Source organism: Mixophyes fleayi, chromosome 3, assembly GCF_038048845.1.
Source record: "Mixophyes fleayi isolate aMixFle1 chromosome 3, aMixFle1.hap1, whole genome shotgun sequence".
Lineage (NCBI taxonomy): Eukaryota > Metazoa > Chordata > Amphibia > Anura > Limnodynastidae > Mixophyes > Mixophyes fleayi.
The window spans coordinates 139,340,577-139,365,652 of NC_134404.1; the positions used below are offsets into that span (position 1 = coordinate 139,340,577).

Here is a 25,076-nt window from a genome sequence, read left to right on the forward strand (position 1 = left end):
ATACATCTGCGAGTTTCAACTCTCCCGAGAAAATCGATGATTTTGCAAAAGCACCTTGATACATTTACCCCCAGGTGTTTTATCAGTGGCTGCTGACGTTCCCTCTCCTACCCCTGAAGCAGTAGATGACACAGACTGGTCAGACACTCCATCAGTATATGATGCTGTACCGGGCACTGGGACTGTAATTGCTGCTGCCACCTCCCCTGATCCCAGTGTTGCAGAGGACATACCTATATCTTGCACATTACTTTTGAGCACACTACAAGTACTTTTGTTCATTCCCCGCTTTCCTCCTACACTCGCAACTACAGGGGTTAATATGCCGGGATTATTTTAAACCACTGTTTCCATAACAACCAGAACTGCCCTAGAACCCTCAGTAACAGTGAGCGGCCCATAATTAGATTCCACAACTTGCATTTGGACAGGAGACAAAGTATCCCTATCCAACAATTTAACTTTTCCACGCTCACCAGACCTTTTTGGCAAAGGATCACCCATACTGTTGTCCCAAACAACCGGATATACGGTTTCTCCGATACCGGGAGTGGTTGTCTGGCAACTGCTCACAACTTCAAGGTCCACTGTATTACTACACAATACCGGAACACTGTAATCTCCTACAGTGTCCACTACTGCCGGATTATTACTCGGCATTGCCCCATCTGCCTGAGCCATGACCTTCACCATTGGGGTGCCGCAGTTCGGATGCCCCAAAATATTAAGAGCTGAGGCTGGGGAAGAGGGCACCAGTCCGACAGCATCACCTGCCGCTGAACCCGCACCCCCCCCCCCACCTTCTTACCAGACTCCCGCGGCTCCTTCATCGTTCTCTAAGGCCAAAATGCAGTCATATAGGGGATCTGTTGCAGTGTCGATACAGGCATCAGCAGGCAGATTTGCTGGTAGTAGCTCAGACAATTCTTTATCACTTCTCCTGTAATGCAGTCAGGCAATCAAGTTTCATTTTTAACTCTATCTACAACGCTTTTATCTCTTTTGTAAAAGGTAAACGGTCTCTAATGTATGCAGTATTCCTTTTCCTTTTTGTTTGCTTTAATCAGCTTTTTCAACTTTGCAATTTCAGAGTCCAGACATTGAACTTGTTTACTGATATTTCTACCTTCTATTTCACTCTCCTCTGATTCGGATGAAACATTAACACTTTGCTTTATAGGATAACTTTCTCCTACACAATCAGGAGTTCTTTGTCCCAGAGGGAATTCTGTGATTTCCAAACCACTGTCTATATCATGATACTGCTTCTGGGGATCACAAACCCCAGCATCCTCGATCAGTTGGCCTTTCCAAGATTTTCTTGCTTTTTGCTGTCATCATCTGATATTATCCTCAGGGAAACAGGTTCTTTCAAATCCTCTGAATGTACTGGATCATTTGGGCCTTTGTTAGCATTTTGTAACTGGCTGGAGAGGCCTTTTGTCTTTTCAGACTGGGTAACATCCATCTGCTTAATTTCCAATGCCAAACTTGTAACGCAGGCAGGCTGATCTGGAACTGGGCAGGGGCTAGGCCCCAAAGCCTGGGGACTCGCCTCCACCTTCTCCCCACAGACTTGCTTCCTGGTTTCGGGGCCCTGAGTAGGCCCCGGAGCCTGGGGACTCCCCTCCTCTTCTTCCCCAGGATCCTGCATCTTTCCCTGAGCACAATCCCAGGGGTCACTGGAGCACAGAGCTTGCTTTGACACAACCTGTCTCTGCAGCAGCTGAATCCAGAATGAGGGTTAATCACGCCTAGCTCAAGCATTTCCTGTACCTCCTTGTATATATTTTCCTTGGCGTCTGGTGAGACCCGATAAGCGGGTTGCCTAACTGGCCTATGTTCACCAGTGTCCACCTGGTGCATCACCAAAAAAGTCCGACCGGGCTTCCTACTGAACTGAACTGAACTGAGTTGCAAAGGGCCACAACACTGCCTCAAGCTGCTCCCTCTTGCGGGCACTGAACTGCTCATCCCAGCCCACTTCTTCTATACCACCTTTACCTCGAGAAGGTCAGGTAGTGGGATATTTCCTGGTTCCTCAGTCAGTGAGTAGCAAACCGCTTCCACCAATTCCACACGCTTGTGGTATGCCTTCGACATATTCGCTATCAAATGACACCACGTAAGTGAAGTAACTCAGGTGTTTTGAGACCGTGTATGGCCTGTAGCTTGTTCTGGCACATGGGAATCAGAACAAGGACCTTCTGCCCTACCTCAAACACTCTGGCACGCGTGCCGTGATCATACCAAGTCTACTGTTTCGCTTGCGCTTACGCTAGGTTAGCCTGCACGAGCCCCATGACATTCTCTAACCAATCTCTGAGCTTCAACACATACTCCACCACAGAGACATCCTGGGTGGGTAGGTCCCCTTTGGAAGACTCCCGGAACAGGTCAAGAGGTCCACGGACTCTGCGGCCATAAATTAGTTTAAAGGGGGAGAAACCGGTAGACTCCTGCGGCACCTACTGATAAGCAAACAAGAGGTGTGACAGGTAGCGTTCCCAGTCCCCCCCTCCGAAGTTACAAATGCCCGTGGCATGTGCTTCAGAGTTCCATTGAACCGCTCGCACAGTCCGTTAGTCTGGAGATGACAGTGGGCATTACGGATGTCACGGGCACTAGGAGTCTTTGCCCAGGAAATCACCAGATGGTAACTTACCAGAGTAATATAGGTGGTAATAGATACTCTGGTAGCAGGGTGACAACGGAACCGGAGGAACAGCAGATGGTGAGAGAATGCTCAGGAAAAGTCTATGACTAGCAGCATTGGTAATGAGTATAACTGTACACGAGGAACTAGATGGACAAGGAAACGTGAGGGTAGTCAGTGGTCTGCGAGTAGCAAGTTGTACCACTGCTATAGTGAGGAGGAATGTCCAGAGGTAACGAGGAGGCAGTGAAAGTCAGCGGTCTGCGTATAGCAAGTTGTACCGCTGTCTAGGTGAAGGAATGGAATCCAGGTGGAGGTAGATAACGGGGTAGTCAGTGGTCTGCGGATAGCAAGTTGTACCACTGCTATGTGAGAGGATACTGGAAACTGGTGACACAGGGAACAGGAATCAGTGGTTAGCATATAGCAAGTTGTACCACTGAAATATATATGTGAGAGCACGAGGAGATGAATGCTATGCAGAGTATACACGGTCACACAGGACTTGATCCCACGATGATATCACAATACAATGATAACAGAGCAGCACTGCTAAAGTATACAAAAGTCACAATAACAATCCAGGCAAATAGGAAACACAGTCAATGGTAGCGACAGTCTCAGTGGATAAAGGACTCCGGAGGAGAACACAACTCAGTCCAGCAAGATATGCAATACAGGAACAAAGTCAATGAGAAGTATGCATACCACGGTTCAGGAGAGCAGGCTGTCAGCGAGATGTGCAGGGATACCTGAACGGCTGAAGGCCGGCAGGAGGAGAGACCACTGGAAGGTGGAAGCGGTAATCAAGTTGGTGCAGCGCACGGCAGGTAAATCAGCATGAACAAGGCAATACTCTGGAAGCAGTAGTAAAGGAGCTGGAACATGAAGAACACGGGAGAGTTGAGGCGGTCTGAACTCCAGTAGCAGAGATGGTAGCAGCGGAGCGCTGACCCGATGAACACAGGAGAGTTGAGATGAGCTGGAACTCTGTAGAAGCAATGGAGGCAGCGGATAGGAATCAGCTGGCTACAGACACGATGAACACCGGGGAGTAGAGATGAGCAGGAACTCTGTAAACACCACGGAGGCAGCGGATAGGAATCAGCTGTTGTAGACACGATGAACACAGGAGAGTTGAAGTGAGTAGGAACTCTGTAGAAACAACGGAGGCAGCGGATAGGAATCAGCTGTTGTAGACACGATGAACACAGGAGAGTTGAAGTGAGTAGGAACTCTGTAGAAATAACGGAGGCAGCGGATAGGAATTAGCTGTTGTAGACACGATGAACACAGGAGAGTTGAAGTGAGTAGGAACTCTGTAGAAACAACGGAGGCAGTGGATAGGAATCAGCTGTTGTAGTCACGATGAACACAGGAGAGTTGAAGTGAGTAGGAACTCTGTAGAAACAACGGAGGCAGCGGATAGGAATCAGCTGTAGTAGTCACGATGAACACAGGAGAGTTGAAGTGAGTAGGAACTTTGTAGAAACAACGGAGGCAGCGGATAGGAATCAGCTGTTGTAGACACGAGGAACACAGGAGAGTTGAAGTGGTCTGGAAACCACAATGACATAACAGGAATCAGCAGGAGCTGAATACACGAGGAAACACAGGAACACCTTCAGAGGCTCATGGGAATGAGACTCCAAGAACAGGCCACGAGGTATTGACCTCAGGTGCTTTAAATAGGGAGTGTTGCCTGATCAACCAATTAATGAAAAGCAACAGATACTGAAGGCTTGAAAGGGCTGCACATGCGCAGACCCTCAGGATGGCGGACGGCCATGGTTCCTAAACACACGAGGAGTAGCACTCACAGTCCGGTGAGTGACAGTAAGAACCGGGTTTGTCCGGAAACTTGGAATAGAACTTCTTAAGAAGAGTTGGAGCGTTGAGATCTTCTGCTTTGATCCATGAACGCTCCTCAGGACCAAAGCCCTTCCAATGAACGAGGAAACGAAGAACTCCTCGCAAAATTTTTGCATCCAATACATGAGTAATCTCAAAGTCCTCCTCTTGATGAATCTGAACTGGCTGAGGTGCTGAAGGAGGGACCGAGAAACGGTTGATGATAAGAGGTTTGAGCAAAGACACATGGAAGGCATTGGAAATACGAAGGTTCTTAGGAAGTAGAAGTTTGAAACACACTGGATTTATCACTTGAATGATCCTATATGGACCAATAAAACGAGGAGCGAACTTCATAGATGGGACCTTCAAACGAATATTCTTGGTTGATAACCAAACACGATCTCCGGTTTTCAGTGGTGGAATAGCCCGTCTCCTTTTATCTGCAAAAGACTTATATCTGGCAGATGTCTTCTTTAAACAGGTTTTGACCTGAGACCAAATATTTTTGAAGGTTTGGCAAACAGTCTCTACAGCAGGAACTTGGGTGGGAGGGAGGGCAGGAAATTCCGGAAAAGACGGATGGTGACCGTAAACCACAACGAATGGGGTTTTAGAAGATGACACATGATAACCCTCTTCAACGTCCGAGGACGTCACGAACGCCTGATGAGGAGGAAGGCGTTCTGACAGAACCTTATCGCACAGATCCGTAGATGAAGGATCCTGTGGAGGAAGACCTGGTGGAATAGACGACTGTTGTATTTGGAGTGGAACAACTTGAGAGAGACAACGATGATGACATTCAGACCCCCAGGTTGTGACTTGAGGAGTGTTCCAGTTGATCTGAGGGGAATGAAGTTGAAGCCATGGAAGGCCTAGTATGATAGGACTGGTAGTAACAGGAAGAATTAAAAATGAAATTTCTTCTTGGTGTAATACACCAATCTGAAGGGTTACTGGAGACGTACTCTGGGTGATGAGACCATTGCTAATGCGTGATCCATCAATAGCAGTCACAGTAATAGGTGTCTTCAAGGTAATCACTGGTAGGGACCATTGATTCACGAGGGATTTAGAAATAAAGTTTCCCGCAGCTCCAGAGTCAATAAGTGCTTGGGACTTAAAGGATTTGGTAGCAAAGGAAACTGTAACATCAAAAGCACAAACTTTTAATTTCGAAGAACAAGAAGAGGACTCCAGGAACCCTAACCTTATCTCTCCAGTATTGGTTAGAGCCCGGCATTTCCTGGGACATGAGTTCAGCATGTGAGTAGAGTCAGCGCAATAGATACAGAGTCTATTTATCACTCTTCGTTCTCTCTCCTCTGCAGTTAATTTGGAGCGACCTATCTCCATAGGTACCACCGGAGATGAAGCTTGATGAACTTGAGGTACCGAGCGAAGAGGCGCTTTGAAGGAAGTTACTCTTTCGGAATCATTCTTACGAAACCTCATGTCTACACGAAGGCAAAGGGAAATCAAATCATCCAAAGAGGAGAGTACTTCTTGTGAGGTCAGTGCGTTTTTAATTTTATCGGAAAGCCCCTGCCAGAAGGCGGCGATCAGTGCCTCAGCGTTCCACTGAAGTTCAGAGGCTAGTATCCGAAATTGAATGACGTACTGAGCTACGGTGCGAGATCCTTGGCGTAGCCGGAGGATGCGGGATGCAGCGGAAATAACACGACCTGGTTCATCAAATACATTTCGGAACGTGGAAATAAATTTGGCACTATCCTGTAATAATGGATCATTTCTCTCCCACAGAGGGGAAGCCCATGCGAGAGCTTGTCCGGAAAACAAGGAAATGAGATAGGCCACTCTGGAACGATGAGTAGAGAAATTTTGAGGTTGGAGCTCAAAATGAACTGAGCATTGATTTAGAAACCCCCTGCATGTTTTGGGGTCTCTATCATATTTTGACGGAGTAGGCAGGTGAAGCGTGGAAGCCGTAGACACCTGGGATTGCACTGGGGAAACGGAGGAAGGCACAGGAGCATCAATAGTAGCTGTAATATTCTGCACAGACGTTCCTTGGGAGGCTAACACCTGGTAACATTGCAGCAACAGTTGTTGGCGAGCATCCTGTTGTTCCACTCGGGTAACCAGATGCTGCAGCATCTCTTTAGCTGTAAGTTCCGCATCTGGGTCTGTCATGGCCTGATCTTACTGTCACGGGCACTAGGAGTCTTTGCCCAGGAAATCACCAGATGGTAACTTACCAGAGTAATATAGGTGGTAATAGATACTCTGGTAGCAGGGTGACAACGGAACCGGAGGAACAGCAGATGGTGAGAGAATGCTCAGGAAAAGTCTATGACTAGCAGCATTGGTAATGAGTATAACTGTACACGAGGAACTAGATGGACAAGGAAACGTGAGGGTAGTCAGTGGTCTGCGAGTAGCAAGTTGTACCACTGCTATAGTGAGGAGGAATGTCCAGAGGTAACGAGGAGGCAGTGAAAGTCAGCGGTCTGCGTATAGCAAGTTGTACCGCTGTCTAGGTGAAGGAATGGAATCCAGGTGGAGGTAGATAACGGGGTAGTCAGTGGTCTGCGGATAGCAAGTTGTACCACTGCTATGTGAGAGGATACTGGAAACTGGTGACACAGGGAACAGGAATCAGTGGTTAGCATATAGCAAGTTGTACCAATGAAATATATATGTGAGGAGAGCACGAGGAGATGAATGCTATGCAGAGTATACACGGTCACACAGGACTTGATCCCACGATGATATCACAATACAATGATAACAGAGCAGCACTGCTAAAGTATACAAAAGTCACAATAACAATCCAGGCAAATAGGAAACACAGTCAATGGTAGCGACAGTCTCAGTGGATAAAGGACTCCGGAGGAGAACACAACTCAGTCCAGCAAGATATGCAATACAGGAACAAAGTCAATGAGAAGTATGCATACCACGGTTCAGGAGAGCAGGCTGTCAGCGAGATGTGCAGGGATACCTGAACGGCTGAAGGCCGGCAGGAGGAGAGACCACTGGAAGGTGGAAGCGGTAATCAAGTTGGTGCAGCGCACGGCAGGTAAATCAGCATGAACAAGGCAATACTCTGGAAGCAGTAGTAAAGGAGCTGGAACATGAAGAACACGGGAGAGTTGAGGCGGTCTGAACTCCAGTAGCAGAGATGGTAGCAGCGGAGCGCTGACCCGATGAACACAGGAGAGTTGAGATGAGCTGGAACTCTGTAGAAGCAATGGAGGCAGCGGATAGGAATCAGCTGGCTGCAGACACGATGAACACAGGGGAGTAGAGGTGAGCAGGAACTCTGTAAACACCATGGAGGCAGCGGATAGGAATCAGCTGTTGTAGACACGATGAACACAGGAGAGTTGAAGTGAGTAGGAACTCAGTAGAAAAAACGGAGGCAGCGGATAGGAATCAGCTGTTGTAGACACAATGAACACAGGAGAGTTGAAGTGAGTAGGAACTCTGTAGAAACAACGGAGGCAGCGGATAGGAATCAACTGTTGTAGACACGATGAACACAGGAGAGTTGAAGTGAGTAGGAACTCTGTAGAAACAACGGAGGCAGCGGATAGGAATCAGCTGTTGTAGTCACGATGAACACAGGAGAGTTGAAGTGAGTAGGAACTCTGTAGAAACAACGGAGTCAGCGGATAGGAATCAGCTGTTGTAGACACGAGGAACACAGGAGAGTTGAAGTGGTCTGGAAACCACAATGACATAACAGGAATCAGCAGGAGCTGAATACACGAGGAAACACAGGAACACCTTCAGAGGCTCATGGGAATGAGACTCCAAGAACAGGCCACGAGGTATTGACCTCAGGTGCTTTAAATAGGGAGTGTTGCCTGATCAACCAATTAATGAAAAGCAACAGATACTGAAGGCTTGAAAGGGCTGCACATGCGCAGACCCTCAGGATGGCGGACGGCCACGGTTCCTAAACACACGAGGAGTAGCACTCACAGTCCGGTGAGTGACAACGGAGTTGCCACACTCCGCACTTTGCCCAGAGACACTGGGCCAGTTCACTCATGACCTGTGTCCCTTGATCGGTTAGGATCTCACTAGGGAATCCTACTCTGATAAATACTCCTAGCAGAGTGTCTGCTACCTTTTCTGCAGTTGTGGAGGACAGAGCCACAGCCTCTGGATACCGGGTAGCATAGTCCACCACGGTGAGGATGTAACTCTTCCCCGATCTACTGGGCACAGGCAGGGGACCTACTACCTCCACAGCCACTTGCTGAAAAGGTTCCCCAATTTTTGGCAAAGACCTGAGGGGAGCACAAGCACTGGGGCGCCCAAGACAGTGACACACATCACAGGACTTACAGTAGGCCCAAACGTCATCCGACATTCCAGTCCAGAAAAAGTACTTTGCCTGGCGCTTTAGTGTTCGTTCTCTTCCCTGGTGTTCAGCCATAGGGATTTATTTGGCAACTGACATTAGTTGCGCGCAAAAGCCCAGTTGTACCTGGACTGGTCTATCCCCATCAACCTTCCTAGCTACACGGTACAACAACCCTTTATGCCAGGTCACGCTCCCAACCTCCCTCGCTGGAAGGCTCCTGCCAGGCTGGCGCCTCATGCCTTCCAGTGAGCGATAAGAGAGCTGCGCTTCCCTGAACTGTTCCCTGCGGCCCTCACTATCTTCTAAGTCAGGATACTCTGCAGGGGGTTTATGTTGTGGTGACCAGTGTCAGTCAAAGTTGAGTCAGTCAAAGGGGGGTCACTGTGGTCTGCTATACTCACCGCTGGAGCTGGCTTACTGCTAGGGACAGGAGCATCACAGGGCACCCCCACAAGATCAGGTTGGCAAGAGACAACATCCTCTGCTTCCTAGGGGACGTAGTCATTCCAGAGGCAAAGGGCTGGCTGTTTCCTAAAGAAATAGCAGATGTGGTCTTTTCCTATGGGCTGGCTGAAGCTGTGTTTGCAGGTGATTGCTGTTGTCTAGCAGCTGTGGTCTTTTCCACTTGGTTGGGTTGTGCAGGTGTAGATCCTGGAGACTGTAGTCAGGCAGCTTGGCTCCGGAAAATAGAGTTGAGAAATGCGGTCACAATTCCAACCCCAACATCGGTGCCTAAGATCACATCAATTGGGAGACCATCCATAACGGCAACATCTTGCAACTCCTCACCTTCTCCCCAGTCCAGATACACCCTTGCGACAGGCACTTCCTTCTCCAGTCCATCTGCCACAGTAACTTTGGCAGTGCGACCCTGCAATACTGCAGCAGAATCCATAAGATGGGGACTCAACAGCAATTGAGGCCCCTGAGTCTCTCAGTCTTTCTCCCTGCAGGGGTCCCACTTGGACCGGCTGCATGTTCCTCCCATGTTTTTGGGGGGTCTTTTGGACACACAGGTTACTCTCTCCGCTGAGTCACCTTCTATCACGCCACACTCAGTTGGGCTGGCAGGGGTAGAAACAGTCTCTACTGTCTCGCCCTCACCAGTTAAGCAAGTTAGCCGGGCCCCTGGACTCAGATTAGGGGCACGAGTCTGGGGTGCTGGGGCTGTGGTGCAGTCCATCCTTAAATGACCGGTTTCCCGCAGCTGTAGCACTTCCTCTCCAGCCTGGGCTCCGATGGTATCTGATAATTTCCAGGGATAGGGAGGGGCGGTGGCGGTGGCTGGCAAATGGTACCCGAAGAGTTAGTTACTTGCTTTTGGTTTTGAGTAGAAGAGGGGTGTCTTCACCCTGATTGTACAGTCCTTTGGGGTTTGCTGTTAACCTGCGCTTCTGCCAGTGTGGCCTCACTGCCACATACTGATCTGCCAACTGGGCCGCTTGTTCCAGGGTTGCTGGGCTACGGTCCAATACCGACTCCTTCACCTACGGGGCGCACCAGCAGTGAAACTGCTCTCTGCAAATTAAGTCCTCTAATTCTTCCCAGGAATTGGCGCCAGATCCATTAATCCATCTTATTGCCAACTGCCGCAACTGGTTGGCATATTCCTCATGGCTGATATGGATGCTTTTAGCCAAATCCCAAAATGTAGGTCTCCGGGGTAATAAAATAGCGCTTAAGAAGGACCCGTTTTACCACTTTGTAGTCTGCATAGTCCTTTGGGGCCACTCCACGATAAGCTTTCACTGCACGACCTTGTAGCGTGGGAACCAGATACTTTACCCACTCCCCTTTGGGCAAGTCATGGAAGCTACAAGACATTTCAAACACCTCCTTTGCTTGGCACAATATCTTGAGGTCCGCCTTGGACATTTTACTGTACTTCGACATCCTGTGCATTCACCTGGCTGCAGTTATTCCTCTCCTGAATAACTTGGCTCTCCTGACTGGTGCACGAAAATCCTGCCGCTTGCCACCTTAAATCTGTGACAGGATGGACTATCTATTCCACCCAGTATGTTGCTGCTGGGAACAGGCTGGGCTTACTTTGCCATCGTTCCCTTTCGGTATTCCAAATGCGCTCTCTCACTGCAGTAGGAGGGGCTTATAAATTCTGCCACCACTGGACTCCTTTACCGGCATCCAGTACCTGGTTTCTTCTGGGTAACTGACGCTGCAGGTGTACCCTGTTACTGGTGTACATGGGCTGGTACTCCTGACCTGTTACTATGGATCAGGGTTGCTGTGGATGTACCCCCCCCCATGCCTATCACACTGGCCAGAGCTGCCGGGTAGCGGCAGAGTGGTGGTACTGGGTTCTGGGTCCAAACCTCAGAAAATCTAACAGCAGTCTAATTAAACCTTCCTGTGCCTTCAGGTGCTAGACGCTCACACATCAAAAGGTCTAATTAACATGAGATCAACATGGGTCCTTTCTTCAGATAGCTGCAGAATACACATTCCCAAAGAAAGTCACAAAACCCCAAGCAGGTCTTTTCCCCACATCACAATACACAAAAGTCTTCTTCCACAAAGGCTTATTATATCAGATATATACCTCAGAAATCATGCATTTCCTGTAGCAATCTTTCTTCCCTGGTCTCAGAAATAAAGATTTCCCTTACCAAAATATACACAATATCTAAAATAAGTACATTTGCAATTATATAAATAAGCACCCTGCGCTATTTCCTTTAAATAAATGTATACCTAAAGTTATTTAGAAGTGATCCAGTCACAATAGGCTTTAGCTGATGATGTAAAGGGATTGGGCTGGGTATGTTTACCTGACGGTTTTTACACTGACAACGATGAGACCTACAAAAAAAAAAGATAACTGTAAAAACGACAAGAATATAACACAGAGTTACTTGTAAAACGTCAAAGCAGATTTGCGAAGCTACAAATTTCAATGATAGAGCTGATCGGCACTTCATGTTGACATCAGTTAAAATAGCGACATTGAGGAATGTGCATTTAAAGCAATGTGAAGACTCCACAACTACACACTTTAATGTAACAGCTCTGTCATTTTAACTTGTAGCTGTCAGCATGCCGCTATCTTCGCAAATTTGCTTTGTCGTGTTACAGATAAGTCTGTTTTACATTCTTGTACTTTTTACAGTTTTTTTTGTATGTCTCGTTGTTTTCGGTGGAAATACCATTGGGTAAACGAATACCACTGAAGGGATTACTATCATCCTAACTGGTGCCAGCAGCTGCTTGGTGCTTCTGGTTTTCTGTGGACTGATGTGAATCCATATCGATGGCCCAGAGCAATGTCACTTGAGACTTTTCAGAACACTGCCACCCCTACTGTTTCTGTTTCAGCAATGACAATGAGCAAAGGCATTGACACTGTAGACTGGTAAGAACACTGCCACCTCTCCTGTTTCTGTGTGAGCTCTGGCACAGAGCAATGTCATTGGAGACTGCCAAGAACACTGCTACCCCTCCTCTTTCTGATCCATTGATGACAATGCCAAACTAGACTAGAGACTGCCAAGAACCCAGCTACCCCTTCTGTGTCTGTCTGTGAAATGGCGCCGGATCTCCGTTTTGGGCGGTACTTATAGAATCCAAAATTCGTGAGATCCGACAACGCAAAAATGACATTTTGCCTCGTTTTCAGTTCCGAGGGCGCGCAAAAGTACCGAGCCGAGCCGGCCTGGTACTCGGATCTGTGATGTTCGGGTGGGCTTGGTTTTCGGTACATATGCATTTGATAGTAACCAAATTGATAGTCTTAAAACCAATGACAGTGAAAGTACATCTTAATTCATGTATTAGATTATTTCAAGTTAAATATAAACTTATTTAAGCATGTGTTTTATATTCTCTGGGGCTGATGCGGAATTGGGTGTTCGCTCTTTTACTTAGCATAAACTATGCAAATATTTACTGCGCTTGTCCATATGCATATTTCATACTTGCACCTCCTTATGCTCAGAGAGGTCGATCAGGGGAGGTTATATTATGCAAAGCAGACTGAATACAGTAAGGGCGTGTTCGCTTAATTGTGAGCTGAGACAGACCCACATAAAGACTCATGTTGCTCCAGCGTCACAGATGGGCCTCACATGCACTGACCAGGTCCTGGCTGTCACAGAATTACATCTCCCAGCATGCCTGGTGATGAGATCTGTCATTCAGAGTCACGCAGATGTGGTGAAGAGTGGGAAACTGAGCAAGGGATGATTTGAATAAAAAAGGTGAAGCAACAAGCTAGAGGAGCAAGTATGAGCTGGGCAAAAATACAGGAGACAGAAAGAGGAGGAGAAAAAGTCTGCCGGATCAGAGAAACAGCTGATGTGAAACACCTAAGCTAGTGGCTGAAGTACCAGGGAGAGAGAGCAGGAGAGGGCAGCACGGTGGCTAAGTGGTTAGCACTTCTGCCTCACAGCGCTGGGGTCATAAGTTCAATTCCAAACCATGGCCTTATCTGTGTAGAGTTTGTAAGTTCTTCCCGTGTTTGTGTGGGTTTCCTCCCGGTGCTTCGGTTTCCTCCCACACTATTAAACATTTGATTACTTGAGTATGCTGAAATTAATTAATACCTTTAAACCTTTATCATCTTAGTACAAACTACTATCTATTACAATCCTTTTCAAAATATGTGCATATTCAGATATCTACAAAAGTCACTCAGTTTCAAAAGTTTTTTAATGCATATATCAATCCTGATCTCAATATTATAGATGGATGCCCAGCCCACAAATATCTCTTCAATGGTTACTATGGGTGACAGCACTTGACCCTAAATCGCTATCAGTAACAACAATTTGCCAATAATCTATTTTCTCTTACAAATCTGCCTTTTAAATTCTATCATTTGGTGACAAATTCTCAATAAATATTCCTAAAATACAATATGAATACATATATATGTGTATATGTACATATAAGCACCTATAAAGTGTGCGCAAAACATACATATTTATTATAGCAGAATATGAACACAGATAATTTCCCTTGAAGAAAAAGAAACAAACACCTCAAAAATATCACTCATTAAATTCCATGGAGTCATTAAGATCTTCTGGTTGTAGTGTTTGGAGTTTAAACATCCAATTTACTTCTCTTCTACAAAATTTTTGATACCTATCCTCCCTCTGGTGGTTGACCCAAAGATCTAAATTCCTATTATAACCAAACCCTGAGGGTCACAACAATGCTTCTCAAAAAAGTGTCTGGATACACTGTGGATTTGTAAACCCTTTTTGATGTTCAGCCTATGCTCTCTAAATCGTGTTTTAAGTTAACAGGTAGTTCTACCTACATACTGGAGTCCACATGGGCACTCAAGTACGTAGATTACATTTCTAGTCTCACAATTTATGAACTGAGCAATTGGATACTTTGTCAAGTTTACAATGGAATTTACTTTACATACCCCATTTGCAATAAGCTTACATGTTAGACACACTTTTCTATTGCATCTATAACACCCTGGTGGCTTAGATGGTAACCAAGAGACATTTTCATTCAAACATTTCTTTGCTCTTAATACGCTGGGAGCAAGTAGATTTCTTAAATTCTTATTCTTTTTATATACTACTCTTGGTTTTGTATCTAAAATGTCGCTCAGAATAGGATCTTGTTGAAGAACTCTATAATTATTCAAAACAATTTTCTTAATAGTATGGGATCTATTCTTAATTTTGGAAATAAACAAAACCCTTTGAGTAGTGGGTCTTCTTCATTTCTTTTTTAGGAACTAACATGTTATTTCTCTCTTGTTTCATTGTAAAGTACCTAGCTTCTTCTAATAAATCATTAGGGTAAGCTCTCTCATGAAAGTTCTCCTGCAAAACCTCAGTTTGAAAAATAAAATCTGTTTCCAAAGTGCAGTTACATCTAATCCTACACATCTGCCCCTTTGGAATAATTTTAATCCAGGGCTTAAAATGCCCTATTTTATAAAGCAGGTTAGTACTTGAATCAACCGGTTTGTTATAATTAGTTGATATAATTTTATCCGCACTCACCGAGAGGGTGATATCCAAAAAATTAATCACAGAATACTTAAAGTGATGGGTGAATTTAAAATTATATTTATTGGTATTCAGGAAATAAAGAAATTCAGAAGCTAGATCAGAACCTCCATCCTGTAACAGATTCTGGATACTATATTACTAATCTTGATTTGCGCTGGCTTACCTGAGGTGCGGAGTCTAACGATCTCCCCGGTGTTTACCAAGAACCGCCGCAAGGTGGGGTGGGCTTCGCTGCCGGGAGTCGCAGGTCGCGGCCCCCAGGTTCGCCCCAAGATGTAGTACAGCGGAGCGAAGCGGAGGTAGCGGAGTCAAACAAGCCGGTTCGGTACACAGGAATGGACTCAGGCAGAATCAGAAGGCAACTCGGAGTCAACAAGCCAGGTTTGGTACACGGGTCACAAGAATAGGAGAATGGTCAGCAAGCCGGGTCGGTACACAGGGATAGGAGAACCAGGAGAACCAGGGAAGTCAAACAGGCAGAGATCAGCACACAGGAAGACACTGGAAACTGGAAGACACTGCAATCCACGAAGAACAGGAGCCAGGAACAGGTAAGTGATGCTCTGACACTCAGCGAGTGCCAAAGTCAGGTTTTTATGCTGAAGGGGATTCAAAATCCCCGCCTCTGGGTTGTGGTCATGTGACCGCCTCCGGGTGCGGTTATGTGGTCCTGGATGCGGAAGTGCGGCTTCTGGACGGAGCGGCGGGGATCAGGTAAGTCCGTTACACATCCCAAATGATAAATAGGTCATAAATGAAACGGCCGTAGAGCACCAGGTTCGCCCTGAAGGGGCCACCCCACCCCATATAAATGTTGGCAAAACTCAGAGCAAAACTGGTGCCCATGCTCGTTCCCAGTGCCTTTAAATAAAAAGTGTAATGGAAAATAAAATAAGTGTGAATTAATATAAACATAATTGCTTTTAGGAGGAAGTCTCAATGTCTCTCAGAGATTTCTCCTCTGTTTCTAAGTGCTTCTTTAACTGCTAAGGTACCAACTTTATATAAATTATGTGTATAAAGAGCCTGGACATCCAAGGTGAGAAACCCCATCCCCGGGCACCAGGTTATCTTTTAAATTAGATTTAAAACATGCATAGTGTCTCTGATATACGATCTCTGAGATACAACACAATTCTGAAGAAAATAATCAACATGACAAGAAAGATTAGAAGTTAAAAACGCAATACCAGAAATAATAGGACGCCCCGTGGTTTGTGAATTTTCGGTAAATAATAATAAGCTGCTGTAATAGGGTGTTGACAAAACAAAAACCCATAAAGATCTTAAACTTAGTTGTATCTAATTGTACCCTCTCATTTATATATTCCAAAAGAATTTTGGTGCCTTCATCTTGGTCCTCCAAAATATTATTATCCTCTCATAATTTTATTTCCTGTATAGCAATTAGGTCACGTTGTTGTTATCATTATCATCATCATCTCTTTAATCATTATTTGCAGTCACTAGGGCACAAACAGACACCCAAAAAAATCCTCCTTCCTTTAACCTCCCCAAATTCCAGTTGTTTGTTTTGGGGGGTGTTAGTGTCCTGCTTAGAAGTTGCATTGCAGGGTCTTTGCAATTTCTTTTTTCTTGACACAATCTGTGTCTTTCCAAATTGTTTAGAAGGCTTATTGTCACAATTCTAGCAGAAGTGGATTCACTTTCGCCAATCTGGATTATCTCTGGCAGTAACAGAGGCACGGAGTCTAACAAACCACCGATTTTCACCAGGGACCCCCGCAAGGAGGTTTGGGCTTAGCTGCAGGTAAATTCACAGGTTGTGGCGCTCTGCACTGCCTCCAGGCGAGACAAGCTGGTATCAAGTGCAAGAGATGTCAACATAGCCGGGACTGGTACACAATGGAGTGCAGAATGCCAAAAATGGAAACCGAAGAATTGTCAGAACAGGCCAGATCATCAACAATCGGGAGTGCCAAACGACAGGCAGAAGAACAGTAAGAAACAGTCCGGGTCAGGATACACAGGATTCAGCCACAAGATGCACAAGAATGCTGGAGTAAAGGTATGGAGCCTAATATTGTGGCACAGGCCTGTGCATTGAGCAGGTTTAAGTAGCTGAGCTGAAGAGCAGGGTGGGTCACAGGACAGAAAACATGATCACAGGTTCAGAGCTCTTCAAGGGCCATGTGCCTTTTGTTGCACAAAGTATTATTATTATGGCACAAGGTTCTGCACCTGGAGCGGAGGGATGAATAGAGTGAGTGTGTCGGACAGCGAGTTTGAAAATCAACTGCTGGACTTCGATGTGTGACAGTACCATCCTTCTTAAGGCTGGACTCCAGACATCCAAAGAAAAGGCTTATCAGGAAATTTTCTATGAAACATTTTAAGAACATGAATGTCAGAGGCCTTGACCCAAGAACGTTCTTCAGGACCGTATCCCTCCCAATCCACAAGAAATTGAAGGACAAATTAATGAACATGAGAGTCCAAAATCTGACTAACATCAAACTCCACTTGCTGATCAACTGCTACAAAGGAATGAGGATCACTTCTAAATGTAAACCGATTAAGTACAAGAAGTTTGGGTAGGTAAATGTGGACACCTTGGAGACATGTAATGAAGCTGGTAAATCCAACTTGACGGCCACAGGATTAACTATTTGTACCACAGTATCTCATTTTACATGAGAACAAGGCTCTCCTAGAGACAGTATCCTCCTTTTTACTCAATGCTGTATTGAGTTCCCACTTCTGGAACTGGTGCTCCCTTCTCTTTACATATCTTCATCTAATTCTAAGGTAAACTTTGTTGTTGCAGGAAAGCCCTGCAGGCTGTATTACATAATTGACACTTTTCCTTTACATTTTCTGAGTGTTGGGACATCCCTATTGTCCGTGTCCTCTTATGATGATGGAGAAATAGGGATTCTGTACTTTGCCGTAAAATCCATTTCTTCAACGCACATAAGGAATAGAAAGTTGCCCTCAGTAATGGCTGGCCCCCTTGTGTCTGACTTACCTAGCAGTAAAATGTAGTGTAATGTTTGCTGAGGGAGATTATAGGGAGAAGGGTCTTCGCTTGTTTTTTTCCACTCTGGGCTGGATCTTTGTATTTATGCTGCAGACATCTGTTCTGCTCAAATTCTCATTTCTTTGCCTTTTGTCATAATTTTGGTTTCATACCTTTTTGAATCTCCTTTCATGTTTGCAGCCCGCTGGAATGGGTCCTCGACGGTCTCAACAAGGACCATGAAAAATCATTGCAGCTGTGTCACTAAATGAAGACGTTCAGCTAAACAAAGCTGAGAAGGCCTGGAAACCTATAACCAAGAGATCAGCTGAGGAAGAGGAGACAGAAAACATCAAGACACTGGTGGGTTGGTGGTGAAATCCCTATTTGGGGCCATGGATTGCTTGTACTCATTGTTTAAACAATTACTTTATTTCATCTTTCTTTCTTTGTCATTCTTTCACCAGAGAATGAGCAACTTTCATGAAAACTGTACAGATAATGAAATGACATTTTCATATAATAGTAAAAAGTGTGCCAATCAGAGCAGCATTTTTAAAATGTAAATGTACAATTTAAAGAACACATTGGCATACAGAGGATAACATGAATTTATTGAACTACATAACTCTCCTCCCAGCACCAATGTAAATCTGGTACAAACTTAATTTTATTTCAAGCAACAATTTCAAAATTAAGCTTCTTTAAAGGGGATCAAAATAAAATGTGAGCTAGTTTTTAAAATGTTTTGAGGGCAAAGTCAGACAGATATGTAAAGAAAAGCTGCGTAAACATTTGTTATAACCTTTTAGACGTGATAACAAACCAAATACATTGCAGACCATTTTTTTCCTTCTATAACATTGTTTATTTGACATCTCTGGAACAATACATAGCTCAGTGATTGATAACCTGATAAACTGTGAATAATAAATAATATCCAGTCATCTTTCAATTAACAAACAAAGTCAAAAATGCCACATTGCTTATCCCAAAATGCGTCACACGCCTCTCGGATCCTCCCACACAGCCCAAAATGCCCCACATGTACTCCATGTGGGTTTCAGCACATACACATGCCACCGAAACCCCCCACTAACACCCTACATGCCACTCAGATCTACCCACATTCGCCCACTTGATACTAATCTAATAGCAACTAATTCAGTTCATTTTAAAACTATATTAATGCCATGTTGCCTAAAAATTGCTTACCTTGTGTTCCTGCGAAGGTAAAGAAGAAGTGCAGACTGCACTACACTCCCTTCTTTTCTTCCTCTACCCCCTCCTCTGATGTGCTAGATGACCTCCCTGTGTTGTACGCAGATAACATGATATTGTTGTTGGTTACTCTGACTATATATTGTCTCATTTCTCTGCATTAAGAGATAAAGCAGGGATACGGGACCGGCGGGGGGCATCTGTTGCTCCTCTCTGACATGGCTTATATGTCGCCTCTGGACCAGGCCATATTTTTTGCTGAAAATCATAGAACCGCGGAGGAAAAAGATGCAAATTAATTAAAAAATTCTGCATAAATAAAAATCATTGCATGATTTTTCTCTACATGTCATGGGTAGTCTACCTCACTCCCCAGTTAGATCTACCTTGTATCTCGACTGCCACATTATTGTCAACTTTTGCCCAGCAAAGATGTACTAATTTTCCTTTCTTTCTACAGGACTTGTTCCGCAGAGTGCGCATTATCCTCAACAAGCTTACACCACAGATGTTCCAGCAACTGATGAAGCAAGTCACCGACTTAGCCATAGACACAGAGGATCGTTTGAAGGGTGTCATTGACCTAATATTTGAGAAGGCTATCTCTGAGCCAAACTTCTCTGTCGCATATGCCAATATGTGCCGCTGCCTTATGGGGGTAAGAGTGACATATGAGGTATTAGTTAGGTGTTCCACTATTACAAGTATAACAAGTAGGCAACATTCCATCTAAACTAAGCAAAAGTATAAAAATAGTGTAGGTTTATTGTCAGGAGAAAATATTTCAGGACTACAACAAGTGAAGAATAATCAGTCTTTTCTGATGTGTGTGTGTGTGTGTGTGTGTGTGTGTGTGTGTGTGTGTGTGTGTGTGTGTTGGGTCTGTCAACTTTTGTGCAGTAAGTTTGTGGGCAAGGAACAAGGTTTCATAAGCAAATATTTTGAGGGAGACTTGGGAGATTAAGGGTTGGGTTTTGAGGGATTCCCACATCCATTGTTTCGGCTTTCTTGCAAGTACCAACATCAGAGTGTTTGTGGCAGTCATCACTGGAGAGCAGTACTATTACTAAAGCTTTAACAACTCCTCAACTGGGGTTGAACCTTTCATGTGAAGCCAAATGTGGTACTCCACTTCAAACATTGTTGATTGTTTTTAGTGGAAATTGTATTGAAATTCCCTTCTTTAAGGAACTACAAACTGTACTGTGTGGCAAATTGATGTTACCTTTCTATTTCAGATGATTGATACTTTGATATGTCTTTATTTTCTAATTATGAACTCAGTTATAATTTTTTATATGTATTTATGTATTTATTGTATGGATTAGGTTTTTTTCTTCTCTTTTTTATGAATTTATATTTTTATCGATATTTTTATCATGTATTATTATATTGTGTTATCAATATTGGTGTGTATTATATAGTATATATTATTCTTCATTACTTTTAGTATTCTATCTGTATGTGTCTATCTACTTTAATTGGAAGATTAAAGTCAGTGGAAAAATCACGGGATTAACCTCAGTAATTATGGCTAATTGATGGATTCCAACATCTGTGTTTACTAAGGTATATATATAACGGGCATTTGTTGATCTATCATTAGCTTTGAAAAAGTGCTGAGCCCAGCATGAAACGCGTCAGCTGTGTATGCAAATGCCGATATGAGATTATGACCTGTTGATGTATTCCCTGCTTCTATTGTGACCGATTGGGAGGATTTTTTTATATAGCAAACTTGGTTCTTAGCCAGACCACAATTGTGGAAACACACTATTGGTAAAAAAGCGCAATTGAACGGACGGAAAAGGAGTCTGTGACTGCGCATTGGAAGCTGGTAATTTTCAAATCCCCTCCGGAGGGTGGTGAATTTATTGCCGGTACCGGTAAAAGGAATTAATCTGTATTTTACCTGGAACGAATTCTGGAAATGGAATTATTATTTAGCAACATTTAAGAAAAAATCCCGTCCTTGTAGTGAAATATCTCTATTGGTCATAGATTGATCAGATACCTCCTCTTCTGATGATTCTATTTCAGAGGTGATGTATGTACTAGTGGGTTTCCTTACCTTGCTAGTATCCCGTTTAAAAACCCTATGGAGAAGATAATCATTTTTATCACGGGTAAATTTACGCTGCTTTTTGTCAATAACTATTTTTTCGACTTCATCAACTTAATTTCTCAGTTTCTCATAAAATTTTTGGAATTGTTCTATTCCCTCAAATTCTTTTAGTTTTTCACCCAGTGGTGTAATTTCTTTAGTATGTGTATCTAATAATAGACTATCATGTTTAGTTAAGATATGCAAGAGTTCATTTGAACATTTTGTCAGAGAAATTTTTCCATTCTTTTTTCAGTTGTTCACTGATTAAATCAAAAGCTGGGTATAATCTGGGCCTGAGTCCTCAATGGATCATTCCCTGTTTAATGTAATTCAAAAATATTGTTTTGTTTCAAAACGTTTTCGTTTGTTTGACCATGATTATTTTAAGTACAAACAAATTCTGTGACCAACCTTTTGAATTACCACACCTCATGGAGGTATCTGAGAGAAAATCTATATCCATATTATGTAACCATTTTTGTAGTCTTGTAGATAAGTCTCCACTAATGCAGAACGCTGCCATCATTAAAATAATACAATGTTTGAATAATTAGTTAAATATTCACTCGTGCTGATGGGAAGAAGAATGAGAAGGAACTCACTAAAAACAGAACACAAATGATTTACACTGCACTGAGTAATCCAATGAACCCTCCTTGTGATAATTATAAATATGTACTCAGAGGGGGTGCACTCACACATTAGCAATTATAATTTCAAAAACCAGAAGAAAGGAAAAGGAAAATGTGTATCACTGAGGCACTCCTTGGATAAATACATTTTAAATAAAAAATATAAAAAATATCAATCTTTGATGGTATGCATTTAAATATTATTGAATAAAGACTCTTTACTAATTTTCAGACTTATAGTGAAATAATTAAAAATTGATGAGTGAATAAAAACCTGAAATTGAATTATAGTAACAGTTAAAATGGCAGCAAAAAACTGCCAATCATGCCCCTGTCGCAGATTATTGGTATATCTCACATGATTCATGAATCAAATAACCATCTGCTAATTTGTAATAATGCAATAGCTTAATTAACAACACCATTGAAATATATATTTCTGTGTCTTAAATTAATATATATATATAAATGTATTAATCTATTTCATTGGTTGTTGTAGATAGTTAACCAAAAATTTTATTAGGTAGTAGGTTAGAGAGAATAATATCTATATATGTAGATCATTAATAATGTCCAGGGGGCAGCACAGTGGCCTAGTGGTTAGCACTTCTGCCTCATAGCACTGGGGTCATGAGTTTGATTCCCGACCATGGCCTTATCTGTGTGGAGTTTGTATGTTCTCCCTGTGTTTGCGTAGGTTTCCTCCGGGTGCTCCGGTTTCCTCCCACAATCCAAAAACATACTGGTAGGTTAGTTGGCTGCTATCACAATTGACCCAAGTCTCTCCCTCTCTGTCTGTGTCTGTGTGTGAGTGTGTATCTATATTAGGAAATTTAGACTGTAAGCTCCACTGGGGCAGGGACTGATGTGAATGAGTTCTCTGTACAGCGCTGCGGAATTAGTAGCGCTTTATAAATAAATGATGATGATGATGATGTCCCATTTGTACTTTCCTCTTATCAAAGTGGCTCTATAAAAGGTCCAAAACCACTCCTGTATTAAAAAGATTTATTTTTATCTATGATCTAAGTGGCCTTCTATTCCACTATGTGCTACTCCTGTTTATAGAAAACAAAGGGTCTAAACACACCCCCATGTAATATATCTTACATTGACAGGGTTCTAAGCTTAATAAGAGATCTATTTTCCTATATATTTTATTCCCCCAAAGAGAGGCACACAGGTTCTGGGAATATATGGGGATCCTACCACTGACCTAAACTACATTGTATTTTCATTATTAGACTATAGTATACATTTGCGTTGCAGAGCGACAGCATGCGTAGCTAGACGCTGATGCGCGTTTCGCTATAGGCTAAATCGTGGCAAGCCAAGGGCAAATTCTGACATCACTTTATAGTGGAAACCCTGCTTTCTTCTGAAACGTCATTCGTAACAACGTGTATTGGAAACCAGTCACGTGATGATTTGTTTTGAAAGATAAATGGTCATGTGATAATTCTATTAAGGCATCTGTAACACCTCTAGCCATTCTATTGTTTCCCACACACAGAGAAATCTCTTACCCTTTATTGGGACGACTAAGAATACTGATGTGTATTAAGTTAAATACTATTCAGAGTGTTGCATGCATTACTTATATGCCGTCAATCTATTATTTAGAAAATTACGTTAAAGTAGATCACAAGGTAAGTAATCTATTAAATAACAGTAGTATTGGAAACTACTATATTAAATTAATTATAATAAGGGAAATACTAAGTGGTTCTAAAAAAATAATTATTATATAATATTAAGACAGAAAAAAATAAACAATAATATAAAGTGAGACAATAAGACAGGATCACAAAAGGGTCCCAATAATATATAGTGAAAATAGAAATGATGAAAATTAAGGGATAATAACATCCAGAAGAATGTAAAGTGTTAATTAACTAAAGAAAAGTATACATGAAAAGAATTTGGTGAAAAAAGGATTAAAATAACATAACAATAATTTATCTATTGTAATGAACTAATTACATATGAAAAAATGAAGTGAAACATTTTCATATAAATGAAATTATACAAAATTATTCAAATTATATAAATTCTACACAGTGTAACATAAACATATATTAATGTTTGCTATAATATAATTACCCACGTGAAATTATTAAGAGTGATAATTATAAAAAAAACCATATAGTTATCATAGTCATTCAAACCATGTGGTGTTACACTACCCATTTGAAAGATTTTCTTAGCTTTTTTCTTGAGGAGCTCTTTTTGGAGATCTCCTCCTCTAAGGCCCAAATTCACTATGGCAAATGCTTAGAGCAGTACTGGGCAAACTCAGTCCTCAAGGGCTAGCAACAGTTCTTGTTTTCAGGATTTCTGTCTGTAGAAACAGCTAGGATAATTACTGACCCAGCCAAATAGATTAACTCAGCAGTGCATGATTAAAAAAATCCTAAAAACATGAACTGGTGGTAGCCCTTGAGGACTGAGTTTGGCCGCCACTGGCTTAGAGCATTTGGAGGTCACTGTTGTGGAAATTCATAAAATGCCTCGCTACTGATGTCAGCTGCCTAAAATTAGGTTTCTCCTTATGAGAATTTCTGATGTTTCCAACGTCCTCCAAAACATAATTTTTAAATGGTCTACTCGTCATGCCACTGGTGGGCGTGGTAGTTCAACAACTGATGATGGCTGGAATACCATGATCATTAGCAAGGGAAGCAGACCTATTGACACTAGTAGGATATCTAAGATAACCCAGGTGTGTGGATAACTATTAAAGCAATATATACAGATGTAGAGTTGTAAAAACATTTAATTTGGTTCATGAAAGACCCAATTTTATAGATGTTTGCTGAATTGGGATTCAATGTCTTGTTGTTCTAGCTTGGTGCTATAGATTCTAACCAACTGCTGGCACCCGGAGGCCATTTGAGTTGGGATAAAGGTAGTAATGGAGGAACTGGAGCAATGCCAGCCGAGTCGGGTAAGTTGTTTTTTTTTCATGGTGTTTTTGAAATAGGAACAAATTAGCATGAACTTAATGTGTTCTTACTTTTATTCTCCAGCGCCAAAGTCTGGTCGGCCAGCCACCAGCACTCTTAATAGGTTTTCTGCTCTGCAGCAGTCTGTGTCTTCAGAGTCTCTAGATGCTAGGCGACCTGTTCAGAGGTATGTGGACGTAACCCTACTAATGACAATGTTTTCTATTATAGCTATAACAATATTATCATCACCATCATCATCAGTTATTTATATAGCGCCACTAATTCCGCAGCGCTGTACAGAGAACTCATTCACATCAGTCCCTGCCCCATTGGAGCTTAC

General features: G+C 43.0%; 1 long non-coding RNA gene across 2 annotated transcripts in view; it reads left to right on the plus strand.

The window, feature by feature from the left end:
- Positions 1-24,901, plus strand: part of LOC142144070 (uncharacterized) — a 93,311-nt gene extending 68,410 nt beyond the window's left edge. Inside the window, exons 5-8 of one of the 2 annotated variants that reach the window (XR_012689647.1) lie at positions 18,030-18,191; positions 19,510-19,713; positions 24,676-24,735; positions 24,818-24,901. This is a non-coding gene — a long non-coding RNA (uncharacterized LOC142144070). The remainder of the gene's footprint in view (positions 1-18,029; positions 18,192-19,509; positions 19,714-24,675; positions 24,736-24,817) is intronic. The other variant, XR_012689648.1, reaches the window with a different exon arrangement.
- The last annotated feature ends 175 nt before the right edge of the window (positions 24,902-25,076 follow it).